This window comes from Gorilla gorilla, chromosome 1, assembly GCF_029281585.2.
Source record: "Gorilla gorilla gorilla isolate KB3781 chromosome 1, NHGRI_mGorGor1-v2.1_pri, whole genome shotgun sequence".
Lineage (NCBI taxonomy): Eukaryota > Metazoa > Chordata > Mammalia > Primates > Hominidae > Gorilla > Gorilla gorilla.
In genome coordinates this window covers 161,193,838-161,199,837 of record NC_073224.2, presented here as the reverse complement: position 1 = coordinate 161,199,837, position 6,000 = coordinate 161,193,838, and positions in this window count along the sequence as shown.

Below are 6,000 nucleotides of genomic sequence, written 5' to 3'. Positions count from 1 at the left end.
AGTGGATGTTAATGAGAACAAAGAAACCTCCTCCTAACATGGCGAAAGGTCTTGTCATCAGACAGACTATTTTTCACTTTCTAGATGCATTATTTAAAGGAGCTGATGAAATTGACCCATTGTTTTGATCTTGGATGAACAAAGTCTGCAAAGATAATGCTAGAAAAAAAACAGCGGGAGCAGTCATAAGCTTCCTAATGAATAAGGGAAACTTTTAATTAGTCCTTCAAATTATTTTTAAAATTATCAAACTCACTTTTATCATCCAGATGTCATATTTTCCCAATTCACTTGGTAAATCTTTTCTTTGGTTTGGTTTGTTAATATGGACTTAAATGTTGTAATTGAGTGATGAAAAACAGTTATTTTCACTACTTAAGCTCTTGATTATCTTTATAGATGCTTTACTTTAGAAATACAAATATGTTTAAAACTGGGAGAGATACCAGCAAAACCTATTTCAATCACTTTTCACGTTGACTTTCTGAGGGTAATTAAAGAAAATTCTTCCTCTATTATATTCTTTTTTTTTTTTTAACCCTCTGGGCCAAATTCTTTGTCTAGATCACACTACCATCTGTTTTCATTTGTTTGGTATTTAGTTACAATTGTTTCACAGGGTATATTTTTGAATAATAATTAATAGAAGTAAATCAAACCCTTCAGAGAAATAATTCTCATATGTGGAATAGAAAAACCAGATGAATATATATCTGGAAATATCAAGTTAATTTTCAAAGTAAGGACTAGGGATTTTGCCTTGTGGCCTTGATCAAGGTCGATAGGACTCATGTGGGTAAGTCTTGGCACAGTGCTCTGAAAATGCTATCTCCCACCAAAAGCTAAGGAAACGGGAACCAGGTAAAAGATATCAAGAAAACACAGGGGCATAAAAGGAAGAAAACCTAGTAACCCATATTTTGTAGAGCTAGAATAAGATGCTGTGTTAAATCATTTAGTATTTTTGGCATTATATTGGAGGTAAAATTTTATACTCCAAAGCAACCATGACTAATTCTTCTACCTGCTGTTCCCTGGGTTTCTATATTATTTCACTGCTGTTTTCTTTCCTTGGCTCTGCTGACGGCAGCTTTCCTCTTTTGGGAAAAAGTGATGAGAAGTCCAATTTTTCATTTTTCAGTATGGTCTAAAAATTTCATCTGCATGCTGATCTCGCTTTGAAACCGGTGGAGTCTCTGACCCTGGAAGAAGTATTTAACTAAATGAGAAACAGCTTGTGGGAAAATGACAGGGGAATCATTTTATCATGCTAATGTACATTTCAAATCCAAATGCAAAACATGATGGTCAATAGAGGCAAAATCATCTGACGAAGGCCATAATGCCAGGAAATATTATGTCAAAAACTCATTCAGTTCGTGGTAGCCAGTGTCTCAATTAGACATAGAGGGTAATAAAAAAAGCAAATGTTAATGTCATTAAATTAACGAAATTAATGTTGAGTTACTATTATTTAGCATAATTCAATACTTGTTTGAACTCTTAATGAACAGTTTAACAGGATCTGTAATTTTTTATTGCCTATGGCTAGAAATAGCTTTGCAGAATTACAAATAGTACATCTTATTACATTATATTATAGAAGGTTATCTGTATTACTTATATGTTATTATAGAATGATAATTATTTGCAGGCATAGTCAGAAACATGGTCATCCCCTGAGAACATTATTTTCCTTACAGATCTGTCCAGTGGAAGACTCACTCCCTAAGATTTTTCACTTTTTTTGAAATAGGAAGTGTTACCATTCTCCCAGACTTACATTTTACTTTAAAATTTACAAAAACTTTTACAACATGAATCTGAAACCATTTGCTACCCTTCTGTATCTTTTTTGTCATTTGCCTTTCATTAACATTGGTGTAAAGTAACTTTACATAAATAAAAAATGTAAATTCTCGTTTACATTTCAGGGATTTATTGAGGACATTGATTCCCATCTCAGTCTTTCTTATCTCTCCACCTTCTATTATCCTGTGTGATTTCACCACATAAATCTCCCCCAAATATTCAGACTCTTATCACTCCTTATTTACTCTATACCATGACTCATATCTCCATGAATTTTGCCCTCCCCTGAAATTGAGCATCCACACATTAGGATTAGAAAGCTTAACCTCCATTACGTTTTTTTCTGAGTACGGCATCATTTCTTTTCAGACATGCCTGCACACCTATTCTTTGATCTTATTGAAACTTTCAGTCCCTTGACACCCAACTATTTCTTCTAGCCTCTGGATTTATTTTAGACATTCCTTCCTTTTCAAAACACATAGTTCATCACTTCAAGAGTCCTTTAGCTACCAGCCTCAATTCCTTTGTCTCCTTGCCTTTCTGTGTCCTTCCCTATAATCTTGCAAACTTTTAAAGCTTGTCTTCTTCTTCCTGTGTACAAGGACAATCACAATATTTAACAGCTACTCTCTCATTTATTTCAACAATTATGTCGATCCTTCCTTGAGCATATAAAGCACCTAAGTCTGCAAGCTCCCCTGCAGACTTAGACCACTGCAATCTTGATTCCTATTTCAAAGAGACAAGTAGAAGCCACGAGGCAGGAACTTAAAGCACATTAAAAGCACACAGAAAAAAAATACCACATGCTAAAACACATTGAAAACACACAGATAAATGCACAAGAAATAAAAAATGTATCTCAAGATTACACACTACATTATATGTCATCAGTTTATCTTTATAATAACCTTGTGTGTGTCCATGTTTAAGCCTTAACTTGACCAGTGAAATTCAGGCTCAACAATATTGAGGGTTTTGTCTAATGTCACACTGCTAGTGGTAGAGATCAAGCCATTCATTCCACCATATTTTGTTAATTATCTTTTCACATGCAGATTTTCAAATGAAAAGGTATGCTCCTTATTCATTGTATTTATCACAACGCTTAGCCCAAAACCTTATAAATAATTATATATTCTATATATTTTACAACAAAGCAGTATATAAAAGCTATATGCTTTATGGCAACAATATCCATTTCTTGACTAATCATGAAAATTCTAATTGGACACTATTGCCCTTAAAATAAAGTGAAGAAGTGACACTTATGGGATTGTCTGCCTTTATTCTTAATTTTTTCCTTCAGTTTGCAGTTATGTACAACTACAATCTTGCCATCCAGATAGACTAAAGGGATAAAACAATGTCTACAGGAAAGATACACATGTGGAAATCATTAGAATCCTGTGGAAATTATTTAAGATTTTGAGCTCAGGTAAGAGGCACATAGGTTATTTATTGTACGTTATTTATTTTACTCTTGCCTTTTAGACACAACTTGGTGTTGCTAGCAAATAAGCTGACTAATCTAAAATGTGAAAATTCTATGGTGGAATCTGGGTTTTAACCATGACACAATGATCTGGTACTTTAAATGCTGCACACATAACATATAATCATGCAAACTACACTAACAAAATCCAACTTAAGGAAGTGTAACAGAAACCGCTTTCTAATGGCAGCCAATGAAGGTTGGCATAATGTTTTTAATGTTTAAAATGAGTAATGGTTACATTACTGAAATGCAAAACTATACTGCTGACTCTTAATGACTTTCTTGACTGTTAAAAGATTTCCCTCACATTCTCCAAATGCCTGAAAATATAGAAAAAGAAAAATCTGAAATACTAAGATTATATTATAAACTACACCTGGAGAAAATGTTTCCAGTGGTCCTAAAACCACTATGTTACGCAAATAAAACAATTTTACTTTAAAAAATCTCAGGCCGAGCATGGTGGCTTGGGCCTGTAATCCCAGCACTTTGAGAGGCCAAGGCGGGCAGATCAGAAGGTCAAGAGATTGAGACCATTCTGGCCAACATGGTGAAACCCTATCTCCATGAAAAATGCAAAAATTAGCTGGGCGTGGTGGCGAGCGTCTGTATTCCCAGCTACTCAGGAAGCTGAGGCAAGAGAATCACTTGAACCCAGGATGCGGAGGTTGCAGTGAGCTGAGATTGCACCACTGCACTCCAGCCTGGTGACAAAAACAAAACAAAACAAAACAAAAACAAAACAAAACAAAACAAAAACCTCATGAAGAGAATTTATTTCATGAATCAAAGTATCTAAATGGAGATATAAAAAATACTGTAATTTTTTAAAGTTTCTCTTCCATTTCTAATAGATATTTATCAATACATTAAATCAAAGATATTTTTTCCAAATTACTTTTCTTACACAGTTGTGAAATTATTATTTATAGATATTGCTTTTCAGTCCTATTGGGGATATTGCTTTTCCATGAAACAACAATGCAATAACATTACTCTTGCCTGAAGTATTAACAGCTCAAAAGTAATTTTTCTGCTTTAATTTTTTTCTGCTAGTTTTTCGGATGTCATTGCTCCTCCATTCTCAGCAAGTGTCATGCTGATTGAATGCATTTTGATAAACTCTTTTAGCCTATGTTAAGTGTGCATCTTTATTTTACAGGATAAATTGCACCAAAAAGATTTAATACACATTTTAAATCCAGGACATTCTTAAGAGAAATACTTTGATGCCAAGATAGTAGTGTTCTGATTGAAAATTGATACTCGTGTTATTTACTGAGTAAGTATTCAAGAACATTTTCTTTCATAAGATAACGTACAAAGAAAAGGAAACCACATTAGCAAAAGTGTGGCTGAATTTTAAAACCACCCTGTGCAGTGTGAATCAAGTTACTAATTGCCTAATATGATATACAGTCTGATACAGGTTGAGAAATGTTGGAAATCTCAACCATAAAACTGATGTCATTAAACCATTATAAGCAGAACACTGTGCATCTTTGTCCTATTAACATACATAATTAGAGTCCCTTTGTTCATTTCATGGCAATTATAATATTTTTCCAATTGCACCAGCCAGATCATTTGCATTCCTTTACATTCTGTAGTATCAGCTCATCTAATGAGTATCAGCTCATTAGATGTATTAATAAAGAATTGTTAAATATGAGGTGACAAGAGGATCAACAAATGCAACAAATGACTGTATTTTGCTATCAGTAGGGGAAAACTGTTGAAGGTATTAGAAAGAACTAGGCCAGATGGTGAAGTGTTTTATCAGAGTTTAAATTACATTGAGGTAGTTTGATATATAGAGTAATACCTGCTAAAACGTTAGAAACAAAATCACAATAAAATCACATCTAACTTCAGAAATATGTGCCTGTCCTAGGGTTGGGTATTGTTGCAAATATATCCCTTTCTGCTGTGATAGTATTGGGAAAGATATAGGGGTTTACATGTAATCATTTTACTTTGAATTAAATTGATAGCTTGTTGCATCAGGATTGGCAGCAGCAGTAGCAGACTTTGCCAGTATTATATTCTAAGATTTAAAAAATGACTCTCCAGAGCGATTATGAGGCAGATACAAAATTATACATCTTAGAGTGAATGACTCCTCTGGAAATATCTTTTTGACTGGTATGCTCTTAGGTCCATCTGACTTTCATCTGATAACTCTATTAATTGTTTATGTGAATTTTTTTCATCTAATAAGCAGATAGAAATTTCGTTTTGAGAAAATCTCACCCACCTCAAAATCCTTACTCTTCATCCAATTATATTTTGCTGGACTGAATTTCAAAGAGGAGTCTTGGATGCATCATAGTGAATATGCATAATATCAAGAAAAGGGATTTAATTTGGCAGAACAAGTAAAAAGTAAACACAGAGATTTTCAAATTGGTAAAATTTGCCTGGTATTGATTGATTTATTTTTTTATGGTTAAATAGTACTCCACTGTGCACATATAACACATTTTCTGTATTCATTCTTCTGTTGATGGACACTTGGGTTGCCTCCAAATCTTAGTGATTATAAACAATGCTACAACAAACATGGGAATGCAGATATCTTTTTGATATACTAATTTTCTTTCTTTTGGATATACACCGACAGTGGGATTGCTGGATCATATGGTAGCTCAATTTTTAGTTTTTTGAGCAACCTCCAAACTGTTCTC